General features: G+C 44.3%; 1 protein-coding gene across 1 annotated transcript in view; it reads left to right on the plus strand.

Moving 5' to 3' along the window:
- mEFG1 (mitochondrial translation elongation factor G 1) overlaps nt 1-24,158 on the plus strand; it is a 156,330-nt gene that overhangs the window by 43,866 nt on the left and 88,306 nt on the right. The window lies entirely within an intron of this gene.

Here is a 24,158-nt window from a genome sequence, read left to right on the forward strand (position 1 = left end):
AAGAAAGGCATCAGGCAGGGAGATACGATCTCTCCAATGCTATTCACAGCGTGTTTACGGGAGGTATTCAGAGACCTGGATTGGGAAGAATTGGGGATAAGAGTTAATGGAGAATACCTTAGTAACTTGCGATTCGCTGATGATATTGCCTTGCTTAGTAACTCAGCGGACCAATTGCAATGCATGCTCACTGACCTGGTCAGGCAAAGCAGAAGAGTGGGTCTAAAAATTAATCAGCAGAAAACTAAAGTAATGTTGAACAGTCTTGGAAGAGAACAGCAGTTTACGATAGGTAGCGAGGCACTGGAAGTGGTTAGTGGTACTTAGGGCAGGTAGTGACCGCAGATCTGGATCATGAGGCTGAAATAATAAAAAGAATAAGAATGGGCTGGGGTGCGTTTGGCAGGCATTCTCAGATCATGAACAGCAGGTTGCCATTATCCCTCAAGAGAAAAGTGTATAACAGCTGTGTCTTACCAGTACTCACGTACGGGGCAGAAACCGGAGGTTTACGAAAAGGGTTCTACTTAAATTGAGGACGACGCAATGAGCTATGGAAAGAAGAATGATGGGGGTAACGTTAAGGGATAAGAAAAGAGCAGATTGGGTGAGGGAACAAACGTGAGTTAATGACATCTTAGTTGAAATCAAGAAAAAGAAATGGGCATGGGCAGGACATGTAATGAGGAGAGAACATAACCAATGGTCATTAAGAGTTACGGACTGGATTCCAAGGGAAGGGAAGCGTAGCAGTGGTCGGCAGAAAGTTAGGTGGGCGGATGAGATTAAGAAGTTTGCAGGGACGACATGGCCACAATTAGTACATGACCAGGGTAGTTGGAGAAGTATGGGAGAGGCCTTTGCCCTGCAGTGGGCATAACCAGGCTGATGATGATGATGATGATGATGATTCCACCACCTCCCAATGGAGGCAGAATGTAAATAATGGCTCCTGTACTATGCTTTGGGTGCACATTAACCCTTTGATTGCCATTGCCAAGTGTACTTGTATGTTTTCAGTGCTTCCTATGCCACTACAGAAGCAACTGGTGCAACAAAGTACATTGTATGTCTTTTGCATCTTTCATGGCGAGATCATCTAAATGTGCCAAACTTGTAAATTAAATTTCTGATTGCAGGTGCAGCAAATGTCTCAGTGCTCTGTTACTTTGCTTCGGCAGGGCAGCTATGGTGAACCAGTGTAGAAGGTCCATCCACTTTCACAGAAGTTATTTATAGCTATTAATGAGTTCTGAATAAATAAAGAAGGGAGAGCCCATCTCTATGTAGCATGGTATATCTGCTGAACCAACACATGAAGAAAAGAAACGGCCAGGGCTGATGATCGGCAGGGTAACCATGGCCATTGTGGCAGGTTTGTCCACCCAGACTATGACAGACAAAGAAATTTAGGATACATTCACAAATACTGAAATAGGAGAAAGTGACAGCAAAAGCTTGCTTCTATGTAGCATGAGATGTACACTGGCTCAACATACGGAAATGCCCCTAGGGGCTGTGGACCAGTACCAAAAATAATACTGGCAGTCACAGGGTTAAAGGGACACTAAAGAAAAACACTAAATAAGTTTAGGCGGATGAATAATGCTTTAAAAGCTACATTTTTGTTGACTTCACTTCAATGTGATGATTACTGGAGGAGAAAATGAATGTCAAAGTTTCATTTTCAGAATTTTATGCTGAAATTCCAGAGCCGGTACATCAGTGTGAGATGAAGGACTTTGTGCCATTTTTTCGTATTTGGGCCGTTACTCAGTAAATGTTCTTAAAACTTCCTAAGTTCAGGCCATGGCTTTTTTAGAACGCATTGTAGTCCCTTTTTAATGATAAAAGGCTAACTAAGCCCATGCATACGCCGTCACAATTCATGAAGTCTGGGATGCAAGAAATTCAAGGTGGCATTCGTCACCCACCTTTTGCTTTTGCATATTTTGTGGCTTATATGCCTAGCTTCTTCTCATGTTAAGAGTGGAGTGTTGCGATATTGTAGAAGCGTAATACAGTTAAACAAATTTTCTCTTTAGTGTCCCTTTAAAGAATTGATCGCAGGGGTCAAGATACACAGTCAAAGCCTGCATTGCACTGTCCACATACCTGTCAACTCTCTTTAATTTTTTGTAACGTTTATAATTTTGGACTCAATTTACGATTTTGTAAATATTGTGTCAGATTTTATAAAAAATAAGTTCTGCTCGCAAAAAGTGTCAAAGCCATTAAAACATGTGGCGGAGGAAATTGCAAAAGATCATGAGCCATTCCACTCTGTGAAGGTGGATGACCAGCAAAGCTGTGTAGCACACGACAAAGAAGTGACACAGAATTTTGAACAAAGGTACAAGCACATTCATTGTCTTGATCGGTGGTCATTGTGGCGAAAAGTACCCACACACATTTGTTTTTATACATCCGCATTCATTCATGTTATATACTTCGTGTTTTCATTTCGCAATATATTGAGGCAGAGAATTTGAGACCGAAATCACCGCAGCGACTGGCAGTGGGCCAGTGCTGTCGGCACCTTTGCAGGGCGAGGGGCGGTATTGGAACGCTGGCAAGCTGAGCACAAACTGAGCCAGCTGTGGAAGACGACGACGACGAACGTGCGAGCAGTGGCACGAGCCATTGCTGATGATGATAGTTATTGCTAACAAAAAGAGTTGTTGACGGACACGAAAAATGCACGGAACCCTAGCCATAGACAGCTTCACCGCAATAATGTATGCAGAAAATTGGGAGGACACTTAAGCTTCGCCTTTAAGAGTGAACGCAATAGCATTCAAAGATCCCTGACTGCCTCTCACGCTTCCCGGCAACTGCAGCTTATGTAACCATTATGCACGCAAATATCATAGGTCAAGCCGCCCTATGAATGGTAGAAATGCTGGAAAAGGGGTTTGTGTTTGAGTTTCCACGTAACAGAATTATGTTTTCTCGTATACTCAAACGCTATCCTGTCTGTAGATTGTGTTTAGATTGTACTTTATGATTTTGTTAATGCACGTTACTTTGAGGGATTCAATTTGTTCAGTAACGCCTCTGCACCACTCGGATGGCCTGTGCGTTTGTGGTTCGGAATGACTTTTTGCGAAGCGATCTCCAACGCCGACATCAGACTTTTTGCGACACGGGGCCCTTAGCGCAAATGTTCAAAAGAAATTTCGGTGCTACCTGCTCTACCCTCTTGCACCATATACCCGAAGGTTACTTATGCCACACGAGTTCATTCAGACAAGTTCCCGAAGCATGCCAAATAGGCAACAGTGCAATCGCTGAAAAAGTCGCTGTTATCTGAAATTAATGTGTTGCCTGTCACTCTCTGCTGTTCCAGGTTTGCTGTTGCTTGTGTGCTGCGTCAAAATAAACCAGTGTCTGTGAAGTGCTCACGCACCTGTAAAACATGTAAAAGAGTCGTGTCTACAAAAATGTTACGAATCTTAAGGCTCACGGGTTGGCAAATACAGTTGAACCTCATTGATATGTTCTCGTTACGTACATTTTCCCGGCGCCAGCGTTCACAATTGAGAACATAAAAAATGACTAAATAGAGTTACGTTCATATTTTACTGGTGCATTCGTTCCCGGAAAACAGGATTTTTCGGCACCAATGATCAGTCACCACACTGCGATCACATGATACATTTTCTGGCCGCTAGATCCCATCTAAGCAAGAAAATGCGTGAGGCGCGCGTGATCAAGAATACTCTATAGCTGCCCACCGCAGCAGCTTCACCTCAATACTCGCCTGCCCATCTGGTTGATTGATTCATTCATTCATTGATCGATTGATTGATTCTTTATTGGTTTATCACATAGATGTGATGGGAGGCGAAGGGAAAAGCCATTCAAGGATGGCTTGATGGAGTCCTTCGCCCCCATACTGGCAAAGACAACAGCAGAGGCACACACATTTTGTTCACATGGTCGTACACTTTAACAAAACTGTCATATTAAACACAACGTTCTCATACACTTTGACAAAACCATAAAATTAAACACATTATTAGTTACTGTCCTACATAGGGAATCATGCGTTAACATACGTAACTTCACCTCAGCGTCGAATGACATCACATTTCATAACAACATATGCGTAGTAATAATGGGGTTGAAACAATATAATTAAATACCAATCATAAACAGCTCTAGAGGTCAATGTTAGGCTAGAAAGAACGTGTACAAGTCCGATAATTTTACTTTGCTATTATCGATTTGTTTTTAATTAAACTCATTTAGTAGACGTGAAAGTTTGTTTTTAAGCATTTGCCGACCGTAGCCAGTGCGACAATACGGAACATTCCATATTTCTGTTGTTCTTGTGTTATGTGATACTTCCTTCGGATTGAGATTTACTAAACCCATGAAGAGAGAATCATGACAGTCATAGTTAAGGCGACATTCAGGCAACAATTTATACTATGTGTCTTGTACTCTAATTATATTAAATTTTTTAAAGAGCTCCGCAGTTAAATGTCGTAGTGGCACATTCTCAATTATTCTCAAAACTCTTTCTTGCATTACTAGTAGCCGTGAGAAATTCGATTGTGTAGTAGTCCCCCAGACCAAATGACAATAGTTTAGATACGAAGCGAAGAGGGCATTGTAGATCAGCAATTTTATTGACTTTGGAAATAACTAGCAGTTTCAGTTCTGAATTCTCGTTATTGCACCTAACTTTTCTAATATCGCATTGATATGCTCATCCCACTGCAGTGATTCTGAAAAATGCACACCAAGTACTTTAATAGAGCTAACTAGCTCTATCTCTGAGCAGCGAGAAACTAGGTTACCTACTACTGAAACCTGCCTACCTATAAATGAAACATCACAGCCTTAGTTTTCTTTGTATTTATCTTTAATTGGTTATTAGCTGCCCACGTACTTAATTCCTCTAAAATGGCATTACCTTTATGAAAAAGTTCGGCATCTGATGAAGACGAAACAAATATGTTAGTGTCGTCAGCATAAATTATAAATTTACCTTCTGAAGATATACGGACTATGTTATTTACATATAAATGGCCCGAGAATGCTACCCTGCGGTACTCCTGAGATTATTTGCTTTCTGTCGGATACTATTTCATTCATCGACGCGAACTGACGTCTTTCCGAAAGGTAACTTTTCAGTAGCATCAGGGGAAGCCCACGAATGCCATAGTGACTTAATTTGTCAAATAAAATTTTATGGTTTGTGTAATCAAAGGCTTGCGTAAAATCAACAAAAACACCAAGAACAAATTGTTTTTGTTCAAATTTCTCCAATATATATTCTTTCTGATCGAGAAGAGCTAGTTCTGTTGATCAATTCTTTATAAACTGGCATTTCATTATCACGTGCTTGTTGCAGAAAGAATATAGTCGATTATAGATTATTCTCTCTAAACCTTTAGAAAATACAGGCAGTATCGGCACTGGTCTATAATTCGAGATGTCTTTTTTGTCTCCTTTCTTATATAAAGCCACTACACGAGCCACTTGCATTTTGGATGAAATACATAAGTTATATATATATATATATATATATATATATATATATATATATATATATATATATATATATATATATATATGTCAGCACAGGAGCAATTTTATTTATTATGTATTTGACTGGCCTTACTTGCAAGCCCATCAGCATTGCAACTACAGCTGTTTTTGAAGCCCAAGAAAACAGCGCAAACTTCATGTTGTACTGTTGCTTCTAAAAAACATATTTACATTATGAGGATCAAGTGCTGTGTAGGATGCATGTGGGCCAGTGTCAAAATCTCGCTGCCTGAAATAGTTGTTAAACACGTTGACCATACGGTCACCACTAACTGTTCCCCCACCGTGCAAGACTTCCGTCACCGGTTCCTTCCTGTCACTTCGTCCTATAAATGAATTCAGCTTGTTGCATAATACTTTGGTTTGTTTACAACAGGAAGAAAATAGATGAAAGTATAATACATTTCCTTTGATTTTTTAAGTTCCTTATCTAAGGTATTTCGAAACTGCTTAAATGCAATTATGTCTACTTCTTTACGCGTACACATAAACTTATTAAATAAACGATCTTTTTTGTCAATCTTGCGCAAAAGCTCACGTGTCATCCATAGCTTTAGACAGCCTTTCACCCTTTCTGGACGTTTGTAGATGAAGTGTTTTTTGTATACTGCCGAGAAACAACTAAAAAAAGTATCATAAGCCTCATTGGCATCAGTAGAATGAAAAATATTGTCCCAACACACGTTACTTATATCCAAATAGAAAGTATCCAGAGCTGTTTGCAAGACACTGGAAACCAGAAGCAACATCAGTGCCCACTCTAGGACTGTCGGTCTTAATACAACAGCATATTAGCCTATGATCGCTGATGGTGTACGAAAGCACTCCTGTTGTAACCAAGGACTTATAATAATTTCTTCTAAACAAATCAATAATAGTCTGTGAGCACATGGTAACCCTTGTAGGAATATATACTACGTTTTCACAGTTATAGCATGAAAGCAGATTTTCGAACTCAAATTTTTTTACATTATTGCAATTCATATCTGTATTGCAGTCTCTGCCGATGACATTATACTGATTTTCATTTACAAATGTAAGCAAGTTATCTAAGAAAACAAGAAAAGAATGCATGTTGCCATCTGGAGGATGATAACAGGAAACAGTGACGACATTGCTAAAAATACCATACACTACTTCGTAATCAGTAGTTACACAAGAAAACTCGTCAACTAGAACTGCTTTAAAAGCACTATTGACTAACAAAAACACGCCTCCATTTTGTCGGGTTAGCCTATGCACGAAGAACGTTTTCATGTTGGGAATTTGAAAAACATCCAAGTCATTTGATTGCCAGGTTTCTGTGAACACAATGTCAAAGCAGTAATTCATCCTCTCAAAAAGACATTCAAGTTCCGTCACCTTGTTTCCAATGGACTGCACATTTAAGTGAAAGCACCGAATAAAACCACTGTGCTTGTTATCAAATTCTCGGACTAATTCATTGAGTGTAATACATCCTAAGGAATCCATTGCAAGTCGTGTAATATGTTACACAAGCAGATATGCTGACAAAGTAGAAAGTCATTCACACAGTGCAGTCAAGTCGTCCTCACCCGTGATGACTGCAGCTGGTTCCCCGTTCTTTCTGCGCACCAGGACTTTCCCGTTCGAGTGTCATGCATAATCATACCCAACCCTTGTGGCCCATGCTCTTCCTATTTCAAGGCGAATCCTTGCATGTCTAGTCATGTTCTCTGTTATATAGAGGTCCTCACTAGACTGTCGGAAAGCCTTCCTCCTCTCCAGCCAGATGTGATGTGTGTCATGGTGCACAAAGCGGACGATCACTCCCCCTATCTTGCCCGACTTGGATGCCATCCTGTGAAGGGCGGAAATGTCTGTACAAACAAGTTTACAAACACCCAACTTTCTAGCGACATCATTGACTTTAGATAGAAGGTCCTCCTCCTCTTCCTCAGGTATTCCATGGATTTCAATATTCAAGCGCCTACTGCGCCATTCAAGGTCGTCAACGTCAGGCTGCAGCTGAGCAAGACTTTTAGCATTACAGGCTTTCTCAATTTTATCAACTCGTCCATGAATGCATTTTATCTCGTTCTCGTGCTTGTTTAGATGCTCCTGAATGTTATCAAATTTATCGGAGAGCAGTTGAGCTAGCCTTTCCACTTATCCGACTTTGTCAGTCAAAGGGAGGAGAGAGGTTATCTTCTTGCTCATTTCTACTATCATGTGTTTGATTTCGGCATCTCCCAACAGTTCTACAGTAGGTGCATTGCCCTTCGTACCGCCCGGCCTGCAAGCCTCACACTTCCGGTTCTTCCTCTTAGTATCACGTTTGGTCGCAAATGCTTCTTCTGTCATGCCCGAACAGACCGTGCCATGAAAGCTAAATTCACAAACACTGCACGTAATAACATTCTTGTCATTATTCATTACAGCTCGGCAAGTGTGACACTTAGGCATGCGTGCAACTCAAGGTATCAGCACAGTGGTACAAAAGAACACAATGGGTGGCAGCGGCGACAGTAAAAAATAAAAATAAAGAGCTAGAAGCGTGCACACAGCACACTCACGAGAAAGTGCCAACGCACACTCAGTTTCTCATTTCGATACCAGCAAATGTTCTCTAGAATCATTGCAAGTGGCATTCACAGCCATCGCCGCCAAACCTATTGTGATAAGCATCCTCACCTATCTAATTTACTGTGCATGGTGCGTAGTGCCATTGGTAGCGTACTGCACGATTTTAGTAGGCGATAATCCAAACATGCCGCCGTTCCCTGCTGCAGGCAGCGCTATGTGGGCATCACGTTTCGCTTCGGCAGCATCCGGCGTCACCCGCCAGCTTGATTTCGTTTTGGTTTCCTGTCGCCCTCTTAAAACACCACACACTAGGAAAACAACAAAATGTGTCTCAGGCTGCCGGAGCACCATCAGCTCAGCAAGCATTGCCGTCTTGTGCCGCTACAATCTGCGTGACGCTTCGCATTACGCAGATTTCACCAGTATTTAAGTCTGTGAAATTTTTTTAGTTACTTCGGACCGTAGGTTTTCCTAGTTAGTAAGTTTTTCTCAAGTTTTTTTCCAGAGCATATAAACAAGGTTTTACTGTATCATCATAATCAACAGCCTATTTTATGTCTGCTGCAGGACGAAGGCCTCTCCCTGCAATCTCCAATTTCCCCTGTACTGCGCCAACCGATTCCAACTTGTGCCTGCAAATTTCCTCATTTCATCACCCCACCTAGTCTTCTGCTGTCTTCGACTGTGCTTCCTTTCTCTTGGCACCCGTTCTGTAACCCTAATGGTCCACCATTTATCTAACTTACCTATTACGTAGCCTGCCCAGCTTCATTTTTTTTTATCTTAATGTCATTTAGAATATCTGCTAACCCCATTTGCCCTCTGATCCATACCGCTCTCTTCTTGTCACTTAACGTTATGCCTAACATTTTTCTTTCCATTACTCTTTGCACGGTCCTTAACTTGTTCTCGACCTTCTTTTTCAGTCTCCAAGTTCCTGCCCCATATGTGAGCACTGGTAAATGCATTGATTGTACACCTTTCTTTTCAATGATAGTGGTAAGCTTCCAGTCAGGATTTGGCAATGTCTGCTGTATGCACTCCAAGCCACTTTTATTCTTCTGTAAATTTCCTTCTTGTGATCAGGCTCCCCTGTGAGTAACTGACCTAGGCAATATTCCTTCGCAGGTTCTAGAGTATGACTGGCGATCCTGAACTCTTGTTCCCTTGCCAGGCTATTGATCATTATCTTTGTCTTCTGCATAATAATCTTCAACCCTACTCTTACACTTTCTCTGTTAAGGTTCTCAATCATTTGTTGTAACTTGCCGCCAGTGTTGCTGAACAGGACAATGTCATCTGCAAACTGAAGGTTGTTGAAATATGCGCCGTTGATCCTAACTCCCAAGCCTTTCCAGTTTAATAGCTTGAACACTTCTTCCATGCATGCAGTGAATAGCGTTGGAGAGATTGTGTCTTTTTGCCTGACCTCTTTCTTTATAGCTATCTTTCTACTTTTTATGTGGGGAACCAAGGTAGCAGTGGAATCTTTTTAGATACTTTCGAAGATATTGACGTAAGCCTGATGTATTCCCTGATCATGTAATGCCTGTTGACTGCTGGTAGCTCTACTAAATCAAATGCCTTTTCATAATTTATCAAAACCATATAGAGAGGTTCATTGTACTCTGCAGATTTCTTGATTACTTCATTGATGTCGTGGATGTGATTCATTGTATAGTATCCCTTCCTGAAGCCAACCTGTTTTCCTGGCTGACTCAAGTCAAGTGTTGCCCTTTATTCTATTGGAAATTTTCTTGGTGAATATTTTATACAAGGTCAAGAGAGAAGTTTAATGATACGAAATGCAGAGAGGTTGGCCTGAGGTATATTCCTCTAGCCAGCTACTCTGCGTTGGGGGAATTCTGGAAGTAAGCTAATGGACCTGTAATTTTTCAATTCTTTAAAGTCTCCTTTTTTTGTGGATTAGTATAATTTTGGCATTCTTCCAGTTCTCTGGAACCCTTGAAGTTGTGAGACATTTCGAATACAGTGCTGCAAGCTTTTCAAACATATCTCGTCCGTATTTGAACTAATCGACTATTATTTCATCTTCTTCTGCCGCTTTTCCCCGTTTCATATCTTACATGGCCCTCTAACTTCATCGCTAGTTATAGAAGGAGCCTCTGTAAGCTGTTCATTAATACTTCGAATTGAGGTATCGTGGCTGCTCTGAGTACTGTACAGGTCAGTATAGAATTCTTCCGCTGCTTTTACTATACCTTTGAAATTGCTGATGATATTACTTGCTTATATTTCAGTGAATACATCTTGGCTTGTCCTATGCCAAGTTTTCTTCTCACTGATTTCATGCTGCATCCATTTTTCACGTCTTCCTCAGTCTTTCTCACGTTATAATTTCGAATATCCCTTACTTTCCCCTTGGTGATCAGTTTTGACAGTTCTGCAAATTTTATCTGAGCTCTTGAGTTGGACACTTCGATTCTATGAGCATCCCTAATTTTTGATGCAGGGCAGGGAAGAGAGATTAATAAAGTTGTGATTTGCGATATTGCCATTGTACCTTGTGCATAGTTCTTGAATAAGAGCTTGTATGTCAACAGGTCTGTGTTGTGTGCACTGCTGAGTAAGCAAGTCTCAGAATGGCAGCTTGATTGCTTGGAGCAGCCTGTAGAAGTGTATGTGTTGCTTATCACCTGCACATGCAAGCCATGCTTTTGACCATGCCATGCCACGTAGCTGGCTATGAGTGCTTTTTCACAAAAGGTACATACTTGTCAAGCGCCGAGCTGCATGATTCTGTTCTGTGCATATTGTAGACTAGCTGAGTGCAACATTTATTTACATACAAGGTAGAAGGGATACATATTTATTTATTTATTTATTTATTTATTTATTTATTGTACCTTTAAGGCCCGTAGGCATTACAGAAGGGAGTGAAACAAAATACAGAACGTGTACAGACGACAGGTTATAATTATAAAAAAATAAACAAGAAATGCAGATTAACAAAAGTATTCTTCAATAGTAGTTCCAAAAGCAGATGTATTGGTTATGTTAACAATTGAGGCCAGCAGATGATTTCATTCATTGGTAGTTCTAGAAATAAATGAATAAAAAAAAATTGGTTCGTGTGACAATGTGGAACGCTCTATGGTGATGGTCAGTACAAGATGATATGTATGCAGGTTCGGAGAAAAGTTCATTCTTTAATTTCGGATTGTAGTAATAAATATTGTGCAGAAGTAATAAGCGTGCAAACTTCCTATGGGATGCGAGGAGAGGGAGGTTTAAGTAGCCTTCGTAGATGTTACACTTGGTGTCCGAGAATAGTTAGTACGAATGAAACGTGCGCTACGATTTTGTATAGATTCTATTGCATTTGTTAAGTAATCTAGGCCAGGGTCCCAGACAGTATAAAGTTATATTGCCAGTATAAAGGAGGTTTATTACACGGTAGACTGATGAAGGGTAGAGCGCTTCACCGAGCACAGTCTCTAAGCTCGAGCATATGCGGCACGCGATGCTGTTGGCAATCCTGCTGCCTATGTCCATGCGTTCTTCTTCATTACAATGGCCCCATCGGAAAAAGGAGCCATCCTGGCGACTTCGTCTGAAGATGCGGCCGCAGAACCATGATAGCGGTTGAGCCACTGGACGTGGACGACTTCGCAAGTTATGACGACGCATGTCAGACGAGGTGTGAATGGCTCTATGAGGTACAGTAGACTCTCAATAAACGGAACTCTCTCCAAGGGACCGAAAAAATTAGTTCCATTTAACAGGAGTTCTGTTTACTGAGAGAGATGTGCAAAAGTGCAGATTAATGTGCGTGCACTCTTAATACCATTTTATGGAACTCTAAGCACTAGAAGGTGAATGTACATGATAAGTTTTTCAGAAAGGAAGAAAACTGCAAGAGGTTTTGGTACAGCACTCACAAAGTTTATTTGGCAACAATTGGTCACTGTGTAAGATGAATGGCACCAAGAATGTCCACCTTGTACTCCTTATTCTGGTTCATACACACCAGCATCTTCTGCAGGAGACCCTTGCGGAAGTGGGTTTTCATGGCTTGAATAACTCCCTGATCCATGGGCTGCAACAGTGCCGTGGTGTTGGCCGGGAGAAACTCCAACTGAATCGACTTCAGTCCTGTTACGGTCCCATGTCCAGGGCAGTTATCAACAAGGAAAAGTACTTTCCTCTTCTGCTGCGAAAATCGCGCATCCTCGGTGTGCAGCCATTTGTTGAAGAGGGCTTGCGTCATCCACGCTTTTGAGTTTGACTCGTAAGTCACGGGCATATTAGTTATGCCCTTAAAACAGCGAGGGTTTTTCGATTTCCCGATCACAAGCAGCTTCAACTTGTTGCTGCCTGACATGTTCGCTCCTACAAGAACAGTCAGTCTTTCTTTGCTCAGTTTGCCACCTGTGCATTTCTCACCTTTGAAAGCCATCGATTTCGTTGGCAGGAGCTTAAAAAAAGCGCGGTTTCATCTACATTGTAGATGTCATCTTCCTTGACGCATAATCTCCGGAAGCCGCCCTGCGCGCCAGTCGTGACACGCTGTCGCATCAGCTGCTGCAGCTTCTCCTGCAATGGTGCGAAAAACGAGGCCGTTTCTGTCTTTAAACCTTGTCAGCCAGCCCTCACTGCACAAGAAGTCTGTTACCCTGAGTTGAAGGACAAACTCTTCTGCCTTGGCACGTATTAGTGGTCCGTTGATAGGAATGTTCTGGCTCCGGGCTCTCCTAAGCCACAACACGAGACACTTCTCTAGTTCTTCGTGGTCGCCTTGTCGCAGACGCTTCCTCTGGGGCCCGAATCACGAACTTTTGAAGACATCCTGTAGCTTCTCCTTGTCGTGCAGGATCCTTGTTAAGCTGTGTTAAGCTGCAGAAGCTGCATGGTGTGCACGCTTCTGTGCCGCCATTGAAACAACAGAGGCTAGGCCTCAACTTCGCGAGCGCTTACAAGCCACCGATGTTAGAAAACGCCAACGCGGCAATGAAGCACGAATGGCACCACGACGGCACAAACGAGGCGGCGGGGGCTAAGCCCTGCAACCTCGGCGACTTGAACTGACGAACGACTAGAATAAGAACTGCGCTAACACAACACAAGAACTGCTCATTCGTTGCGCAAGCACGGCTGACTACCAACGAGGTGATGCTTATGACTAAAAACAAGAAACAGCCGGAACCAGAAAAAACTGACAATTGGTTTGCCAAGAAGTTTCATTTTCGGTTTCGTTTACACGGTGACGCGAAAATTTTAGTTCCGATTACCAAAAGTTTTTTTACGTTATGGGAATACAAAACCAACCAAACTACAGGCAGCTGTTCCGTTTAAGCGGCAATTCCGTTTAAGCGATTTCCGTTTATCGAGCTTCTACTGTAGTTGACAGGAGAAGTTCGCTGCAGAACGCAGGATGGTCCAACGTATTTAGGGAGAAGGTTTAAAGCGAGTCCTGGTGTGGGGATTGGTACAGACAACCAAACGAGGGTTCCCGGTAGAAAAGTTGGAATCGAGTTGCGAGCATTGTGTTTTGATTTTTGGCAATTTTGATCGTCTGAAGTGAAGCAGCGGGCCAACTGAGGACATTCTTCAGCTTGTCTTGCGGCGTCCAAGATTGGCAGGCATTCTGATTGGTCTGGGTGGTAGGGCAGAATGGTATCAATTGTATGAGAAGGATGACGGCCATAAAGAAGATAAAAGGAGGAGAAACCGGTAGTGGCTTGCATTGTGGTATTGTAGGCGTAGGTGACGAACTGAAGAACTAGGCCTCAAATTGCAGTGGTCGGATGCGATGTACGTAGCGAGCATGTCACCAAGGGTGCGATTAAAGCATTCCATGGCACCATTGGTTTGCGGGTGATAGGCGGCGCATGTGCAATGAACAATAGCGCATTTAGCAAGCAATTTTTCAATGACTTGAGACAGGAAGGTGCCGCCTCAGTTGCTGAGGAGTTCACGAGGGCTTCCATGATGAAGTACAAAACAGCGCAGTACAAAAGTGGCGATTTCCTTTGCTGTAGCAGCTGGGAGGGCAGCAGTCTCTGCATAGCGTGTGAAGTGGTCCACGGCAACTATAATCCACCAGTTGCCGGACGTAGACAAAGAAAGTGGGCCATATAAATCGACACCGACACAATCAAAAGATTGAGATGGGCATGGCAGGGGTTGGAATTCACCGGCTGGGAGTTGCAGCGGAGATTTCCATTGCTGACATTCCCGGCAAGAGCGGACGAAGCTCCGAACAAAGGTGTACATCCCCCGCCAGTAGTATTGGTGCTGAAGTTGCCCATACATCTTGAAAATGCCGGCGGGGCCACACTGGGGGTCCGAGTGAAAAGAGGAACAGATCTCTGATCTCAAGGCTCCCGGGATGAGGAGCAACCACGTACGTCCCCCTGGTGCATAGTTGCGTCTGTACAGGAGCTGATCACAGATGGCAAAATGAGGAACTTGGCACCGAAGTGTTCGAGAGGCTGGAACTGTTGAGGTATCCGAGAGAAGTTCGAAAAGGGATGCAATCCAGGGGTCATTGTGTTGTTCAGCAGCAATAGTGTCAAGGTCAAGAGATGACAACGTGCGCTCACAAGGGGACTCACGAGTGGCCTCTAGTGAGAGTGGTGAGCGGGAAAGAGCGACAGCGTTTGAATGCTTCCGGCCGGAATGATGCACCACGCGTATTTCGTATTCATGGATTCGCAGGGCCCAGCGAGCAAGGCGGCCAGAAGGGTCTTTTAAATTCGAAAGCCAACACAGTGCATGGTGGTCGGTCACTGCGTCAAAAGAGTAGCCATATAAATAAGGGCGAAACTTGCCAAGCGCCCAGACAGTGGCCAAGCACTCCTTTTCCGTGACGCTGTAATCGCCCTCTGCCTTGGTCAGCGTGCAGCTCACATAAGCCACGATGTATTCTGCTTGACCAGGATGACGTGCGAGAACAGCACCTAGGCCTACACCACTCGCGTCGGTATGTACTTCAGTAGGAGCTTGAGGGTCAAAGTGGCGAAGAATAAGTGGCGTCGTGAGAAGACGCCGCAAGGTGGTGAACGCATGGTGGCAGGCAGGGGACCACGATGAGAGGTCTTTGGTGCCATGAAGCAGTTGCATGAGGGGTGATAGTATCGATGTGAAATTTCGACCAATGTGCTGGAAATAAGAGCATAAGCTGATAAAACTGCGAAGTTCTTTCAGTGTTATCGGCTTAGGAAACGCAAAGACGGCCCGCAATATCTCAGGATCCGGAAGAATGCTATCCTTGGACACAATGGGGCTGAGGATCGTCAACTTGCGTGCGGCAAAGCAACATTTCTTGAGATTAAGTTGCAGACTGGCATTGGTTAAGGAACTCGGCACATGCTGAAGGCGGCACAGGTGTGTTGCGAAATCAGAGGCAAACACAACGATGTCGTCAAGGTAACATAGACATATCTTCCATTTAAGGCCCCCCGCAGGGGCGTCTGCGTCAGCAGGCGTTTGGTGTGTTGCGACACCACGTACCCGAGCACACGAGGGTTGGACCCTCCCGCGTGTAGTCGTGCGCGGCTTAGCCGTGTCCGGGGAAAAGGGGATCCTGGGAGTTGAGTCAATGCCGGGTGCTTGGACCTTTACGGCCCCCCAGCAGCGGCAACACACTCCTTTGGCCTCTGCTTCGCGTAGACGGCACCTCCGGCCTGACCCGACCGGGGGAAATCGGCAGTCGCCTTTTCCTGTCCTCCCCTATACCTTTCACTTTCCTGTCTCCTTTCTCACAACTCTCCTGTCTCCTCATCTCTTCTTGCATTTTCCCTTTTTTCCTGGGTGGCTAGGGTTAACCTTGTGTGGCGAGCTGTCCTGAGTTCAGCCATATTTGGTTATAGTTGCGCTGTACAGCTGGCGTGGGCAGGACTTGCTTACAAGTTCCTCTCCCGTCCCCTTGTAGGGCTCCATGGTGGGTGGCTGGCACCGCGGCCGAATTATACGCTTTTCCCATGGCACCTCCTCTCTCCAAACCAGATCGCCCTCAGAAAAGAGGGCGGACCGATGTCACTGCTGATTTTTTCCAAACAACCAAAGAAGTCTTCCCTAAGTATCACGTGATACACAGTGAAATGCCAGAAAAACCGGCTAGAAAGATATCTCCGTTCTCAGTTGCAAGATGTCTGAAAGAAGCCATAGGCACTAGCTATAAAGTAACAAAGCTTGCTAGCGGTGACCTACTGCTAGAAATCCAAAGCAAAGCTCAAGTGTGCAAACTTGCTAATATCTTGTCGTTTGAAGACATCCCCATCTCAATTTCAACCCACAGATCGCTGAACACAGTGCGCGGGGTGATTTCTGAAATTGACTTTCTGGATCTCTCCGAAGAAGAAATGTTAAATGGTCTTTCCGAACAAAATGTGAGCAATGTTCAGAGAATTAAGATAAGAAAAGAGAACAAAGAGTTACCTACCAAGCACCTAATTTTGACTTTCACCTGCTGCACACTTCCAGAGACAATTGAAGTTGGGTATACGAAAGTTGCAGTTCGCCCATACATACCGAACCCTCGACGTTGCTTTAACTGTCAGAGATTTGGCCACGGCTCCCAGAGTTGCCGTGGGCGCAAAACCTGCGCGAAATGCGCAGCCAAAGACCATACTTCCGAAATGTGCGAAGCAGCACCTCGCTGTGCGAACTGTGAAGGAGACCATGCTGCATACTCCAGATCTTGTCCCTCATGGAAGAGAGAAAAAGAAATTATTACATTGAAAACAATTGAGAACATTTCATTCAAAGAGGCTAGAAACCGCATCCTAGTTAAAAACAAGTTTTCACTCAAACCGAACATGAACTTCGCCGATGTGGTACGACAGGGCGATCCACCACACCGGCCTCCGGCACCTGCCCAGACCACACATAGTGAGGCTGGGACGGAGCCATCCTCGCCCCCGGTGGTAGCAACTCACGCTGCTCCACCAGCCGCAAAGCAGGCTATGCCATCCCTCGAGTTGGCAAGCCTCAAGGCCTCTGCCCACGAGGGGAGGTCTGAAAAAAGTGCCGACGTGCAGTCTGCACGACCCTCCAGCGCCTCTGATGAGGTGATGGAGACGAGCCAGGGTGGTTCCGTGCCGTCAACGTCACAGGGACGGCAGAACTCCTTGGATACTGCGTATAAAGAAAACCCCCGAATCACGGGGCAAAAACCAATTAAACGTATCCCAACTCCACACACATAAATCAATATGGCGTTCCTAATACACTGGAATTGCAGAGGACTCCTAAATAATTTTAGCGATATAAAAGAGATAATAAATTCTTTCTCTCCTGTAGCAATGTGCCTACAGGAAACGAACTTAGGTCCTCAGCATACAAGTGTACTGAAGAAATATAAAGTCTTTCGCCGTGACCGAGAGCAGGCAAACAGGCTCTCAGGAGGGGTAGCCATCATTGTACAAAGTGGCATTGCAGCTCGTGAAGTAAAAATAAAAACTAAATTTGAAGCTGTGGCAGCCACTTTGCTCTCTTACAAAACGATTACGGTGTGCTCTGTGTATTTAGAACCACACCTAAAAATAGCCCTTCATGAGTTAGAGGACCTGTTCCAACAATTACCAGAACCCTATCTGGTAGTTAGGGATTTTAATGCGCATTCCGGTTTTTGGGGAAGCGAGAAAACAGACGTAAGAGGCCAAATTATAGAAAATTTCATTTTGAGCAATAATGTTTGTTTGTTGAATTCTGGCAAATCAACATACTGCTCCCCAAGCTCAGGAAAGATGAGCTGTATCGATTTATCTTTTAGTTCACCTTGTATTTTTAACGATTTTAAATGGGACGTTATAGATAACCTATATGGAAGCGATCATCTACCAGTCATAATCACTCTTCCATCCTCACCTGCAATCATTCCAAACAAACCACGACGATGGAAGCTCCAAGCAGCTGACTGGACACTGTTTAGAGAAAAGGCCAATCTGGATGAAGTCGTTTCTGAAGACCTTAGTGTCGATGATCTAAATGAAAAATTCACAACCTGTATTTTAGCCGCTGCCCGTTTAGCTATCCCCCAGACTTCAGGAGTGGTGAGACAAAATCACAAGGTGTGGTGGACTCGGGAATGCAAAGAAGCAAAGCGAAAACAAAATAAAGCCTGGGGTGTCCTTCGCCGATATCCAACTCAGGACAACCTCCTAATCTTTAAAAAGGCACGAGCTAAAGCACGATACGTCCGCCGTAATGCCGAAAAGACGTCATGGCAAGCATACGTTTCATCAATAAATAGCACAGTCACATCAAAAAAAATGTGGGAGCAGGTACGTAAGCTCCATGGTAGCTACTCCCCATTTACAATTCCTCTCCTGACAACCCCTGGCATCCAAACAAGTATAGAGGAACAGGCCAACATATTAGGAGAACATTTCGCTGCAGTCTCTAGTTCTTCACACTACACCGAGTCATTTTTAAAATATAGAAACGTGGCTGAAAAGCAAAGGCTTCCGATTAGTGGCAGCATAAATGAGCCGTATAATAGTTTAATCACTCATCAAGAAATCACTAGAGTACTGTCTGCAGGGAAACAAACTGCACCAGGGCCTGATGAAATTCACTATGAAATGCTGGCACATCTTTCCGAATCAGCTATAAATGTACTTCTGCATTTTTTTAACAAGATACTGTTACAAGGGAAAATACCGGAGGCCTGGAAAAATGCTATTATTGTACCCTTTTTGAAAACCGGAAAGCCACCGACATCTCCCGGTAGTTACAGGCCAATAGCCCTTACCAGCTGTCTGGCGAAATCTTTCGAAAGCATTCTGAATATTAGATTGATGTTTATTTTAGACTCCCGTGAACTACTTGACATCCATCAGTGTGGTTTTAAAAAAACGTGCTCTACAACTGATCACCTCATTCGACTTGAAAACACAATCCGAGAGGCATTCATTCATAGACAACACTGCCTTGCCGTTTTCTTCGATCTAGACAAGGCTTATGATACTACTTGGAGGTATGGCATTCTCCGCGACCTAGCAGACCTGGGCATTCGCGGCAGGATGTTAAATTGCCTGCGTGACTTTTTGTCCAACCGTTCCTTCCATGTGCGCCTCGGTTCAACTCTCTCAAGGAAGTTCAGTCAGGAAAATGGGGTACCGCAAGGGTGTATCTTAAGCACTACCCTCTTTATTGTAAAAATGAACTCCCTAGCACAAATAATTCCGAAATCCATTATGTATTCAGTTTACGTTGATGATCTCCAGATTGCTTGCACATCATCAAACACAGCAACATGCGAGAGGCAACTACAGTTAACAATAAACAAACTATCAGCATGGGCAGATAAAAATGGATTCCAGTTTTCCCCACAGAAAACAGTAGCTGTTATGTTCTCGCTGAAACGAGGTTTACAGCCTGATCCCACCTTACACCTTAATGAAACCCAACTCCCAGTAAAAAACGAGCACAAATTCCTTGGCATTATATTTGACAAAAAGCTCACTTTCCTACCCCACATAAACACTTTGAAAAACAAGGCCTCTAGAGCACTGAACATACTTAAAGTCCTTTCACGGAAACGCTGGGGCTCTGATAGGGCATGCCTTTTACAAATATACCGCTCCGTCATACGGCCGTCCTTGGACTATGGGTGTATAGTGTATGGGTCTGCCAGATCATCTTATTTGCAACGATTGGACCCAGTACACAATTTAGCTTTACGCTTGTCAACTGGTGCCTACAGGACGTCGCCAATAACCAGTTTGTATGTAGAAACTAACGAACCCCCTCTTGCCGACAGAAGAAGCATGCTGACATGCTCATATGTTCTAAAAATCCGTTCCTTGCCAAAACATATATGTTACCCAATAGTTAACAAATGCCCATCTAGAATATTATTTACAAACAAACCCCAGGCTATCAGACCACTCCTTCTCCGTTTTGAAGAGAAGTTACAAGAGTTAGATGTAACGGACACACTGCCTAATATTGCCCAGAAACCCAAACCGCTGCCACCATGGTACTGCTTGCCTTCTGTTTCTGACTTCGCATTAACACGATTTCAGAAAAACCTAACGCCGCAGGAACATATATTACAAGAATATTTAGCACTAAAAGAAAAATATGCGGAATATACAGCATTTTATACCGATGGTTCCAAAGCTGCACACTACGTGGAATGTGCTGTGATACAGGATAGCTGGGAAAAAATCGTACGGCTGCCGCAATGTGCATCAATTCTCACTGCAGAGGGTCATGCAATTTCCATGGCAGTGGAAAGAATAATCCATGAAAACATTGAAAACAGCATCATTTATACAGACTCACTAAGCATACTTACAGCCCTTCAGCCTAGGAATGCAGTTCTGCCAATAATCGGTGACATCCTACACAACATAACAGGAGCCATGAGGCGGGGACAAAACATCAAATTTTGTTGGGTGCCGAGCCACGTAGGAATCTGTGGAAATGAGAAAGCAGACGAGAGTGCAGCTAAAGCTCGAAAGAAGGAAATAAAAAACATAAGAATCCCTTACAGAGATTGCATGAAATTAGTGTGCCATAAACTGAAAGAAAAATGGCAGTCCGCATGGAACAATCAAACGAACAATAAGCTACGCCTTGTTAAACCCATCATAGAAGAGTGGAAGTCATGTTCACACCAAGAACGTTTTATTGAAGTTGTCTTATGTCGCCTCCGCATTGGACACACACACACTACCCATAACTACTTGCTGACAAAAAAAGACAAGCCAGTTTGTGAGAAATGCGGAGACGAACTTACAGTGACCCACATTTTACTCTCCTGCAGACAACTTGAGACATTAAGAAAAAAATATTTTAAGCCATTTTACAGCGAACGTATTCCTTTTCATCCTTCACTGATTTTAAGTGAAGATGCGCTGGTTGGGACAATTCATGTATTTAGCTTTTTAAAAGAAGCCGGTTTTCTTGAAAAATTGTAAAGCGTGACCTTGTTCTCTTTTACATCCAGTGACACACCTCATCCACCTTCTCATGTCTGAGAACAAGGCTGAGGTGTTTATTTAATTTGTTGGAATCCTCGGGGTCCTCTATCAGAAAAGGACCTTCTGAGGTTACCCAGCTTTTTCCTACATTATACCTTGCGATTGGCGCATGATAGCCTTAGTTGCTTATGCGCCATTAAACTCAACATCAACATCAACATTTAAGGCCGCACAAAGCATTATTCATCATCCTTCGAATGTAGCAGGTGCATTGCAAAGTCCGAAAGGCATGACAGTGAACTCATATAGGCCATCTGGTGTAACAAAAGCAGTTTTTTGGTGATAGGGTTCCATGATCGGGACCTGCCAGTAGCCTGACAGCAAGTCCAATGAAGAGAAGAACTCTGCTCTTTGTAAGCAGTCCAGAGCATCATCAATGCGCGGCAGTGGGTAAACATCTTTCAGCGTGATCTTGTTTAAGCACCGAAAATCTACACAATGCGTATGGAACCGTCTTTCTTTGTGACAAGTACCACAGGAGAAGCCCTTGAGCTCTCTGAAGGTTTAATCACGCCTCGACTGAGCATGTGGGCGACCTGGTCGGCAATGACGTGGTGTTCCACAACGAATACGCGATACGGACGTTCGTGCAGTGGTGAGTGGGAGCCAGTGTCGATGTGGTACTCGACTGTTGATGTGTGGCATAAGAGTGCTTGTGCGAATGCGTGTGCGACGTCGAAAGAAGTTCGGAAGTGCTGCAGAATGGTCAGAAGCTGGGATCGCTACAAAGGTGTCAGATCCTCGGCGATGAATGGGCTGAAAACATCCGTAGATGTTGGATCAGGAGCAGAGAGGGCGATCAGGTCAAGGACGATCATAGGGGATGCCTCGTCGAGGACAGATACAATCTGCATAGAATCGATAGTCTTGACGTGGCCAAGGCATTTGTGACAAAGCAATGTGAGCGGGGATTAAAGCATGTTATAAATGGGCATTGTGCTGAAACCGGCGGCGAGGCCAAGAGTAGTAAAAGGGCAGAGGAATGTCTTTTCGGGCAAACGAGAGGTCGGACGGCATGAAAAAGACCATTCCATCATAGGTAGCACCACATGGGACTGGCACAAGTGCTAACGAGCATGGCGGTATATTGGTGTCCTCCTTGATGACAAGTTTAGCAGAAAAATTAATATCAATGAAGGTGAGGTCACTGAGCTGGGTGAATTCAACCTCAGTGTGAACGCAATCGATTACAGTCGATGACCGATTTTTCGGACGCCTAATTTTTCATACATCCTTGATTTTTCTGACTTCTTCTCGGCCCCAGGACATACCTCATAAAGTCAATGTATTACGTGGCTCAAAATTTCGGACATTCTAGGGAAGGCTGTTCTATTTTTCGGACTTTCCAAGCGTCAGCCGGGCCAACTGCCGCACATTTTGATCTGTGTCGCCGCCATCTTGTTTGTTTACATTTCCCTCCTGTACCCTCGAAACCGGTGCCGGTCTTGCATGGTGGCTCCTCAGCTACTCGGATGCTGGATTGAGGCTATATGCTAGCAGCTTCCGCTTCCGCAATAGTTTTTTGAAAGCTATGTGAGAAAACTAGATTGTAAATTTGGTGTAGAAGGCTGCAAAGTTTTGTTCGTCGACAACTGCAGTGCACACGGGCACATGAGCAACTTGAAGTCTGTGCGAGTCGAGTTCTTGCCACCGAACACGACAAGTATCTTACAGCCGATGGACCAAGGTGTGATACGCAACCTCAAGGTAAACTATCAGTCACACTTGCTTTCGCATGTGGTGTTGTGCCTCGACAGTGGAAAAGCCTACTCTGTCGATTTGCTTGGAGCACTTAGCATGCTCGCTGATGTGTGGAAGTCGGTGGCACCCACAATGCTGCGCAACTGCTTCCGCCACGCAGGATTTGTGTTGAATGGCGACTCGGCTGTCTTGGACGAGGATAGTGTCGTCAAGCAGCTGTCTGGCAGTGAGCACTTCATCGACGACCTTCGCACTGCAGGCATCGAAATTCCCACGACTGTCTCGTTTTCGGAGTGCACAGATCTGGACAGCGAGTTGAAACTGTGCGCTGGGCTCACGGATGAAGAAATCATTCGCCAAGTGCTTGCAGAGTCCGAGAGCGACGACGACTCGCCTGCAGCAGCGCAGCCGACGCAAGCTGAGCTGATGCAAGCGGTCACAACTCTTTCGTTGGCTTACAGCGACACGACGTCTCTCACTGAAATTCAGGCGGACCTGCTTGCACACAAGCGAAGCATGGTTCAGAAGACCATTAATCACTTTTTCCAGCCTCTAACTCAATAGTAAGCAATAAATTGAGTTTTTTGGGGGCACATTTGTTTTTTCAGACTGCCTGATTTTTCGGACATTTTCGCGGTCCCTTGAGGGTCTTAAAAATCGGTCGTCGACTGTATAGCGTTATAGAAAGAAAGAAAATCCCATCCTAGAATAATTGCGTGGGAGCACGATGAGAGCACTACAAATTCTATAGCGTACAAAACGTCTTGAACCAGGACACTGGCCGTACAGGCTTCGGTTTGTTCGACGTGTTGAGCACTTGCAGTCTGAAGTGACAATCCAGAAAGAGGTGTCATTACCTTTGGAAGTGATCGGCAAAATTTTGCACCCGTAACAGAAACAGCTGCACCGGTATCAAAAAGCGGCTGTAGCGACACCTTCGACAAACACGTCAATAACATTAGCAGGTAAGGAACGAGGACATTGGCATTTCGAAACTTGCAAAGTTCTTGCCTCGGGAACTCCGTCTAGTTTCCCTCATTGTTAGAGATGGGCCACCGACGCATCAGTGAAAGCGACCGCCAATGTGGGGATGGGGCACGGCGATGGTCGAAGGGAGGACGATCAGTCAGAGTATGAGATAGCAGTGGGTCAGATGGAGTGTAGTTTGTGTTGGAGTCGACCGGATAACGAGGCACCCGGAGATCATTGTTGATTGTTTGCACCCGGCGGCATAACCTCACAATGTGTCCGAGTTACCTTATGCAAGGCATATAGGCCGATTGTTGTGTGTGCAACAGGTGGGCCGGCTCAGGAGATGGAAGGGCCGACGTCTAATGACGTTGCACAGAGCAGATGGCAAAGGGACTAGCAGGCACCTGGGTGAAGGGT

Source organism: Dermacentor andersoni, chromosome 2, assembly GCF_023375885.2.
Source record: "Dermacentor andersoni chromosome 2, qqDerAnde1_hic_scaffold, whole genome shotgun sequence".
Lineage (NCBI taxonomy): Eukaryota > Metazoa > Arthropoda > Arachnida > Ixodida > Ixodidae > Dermacentor > Dermacentor andersoni.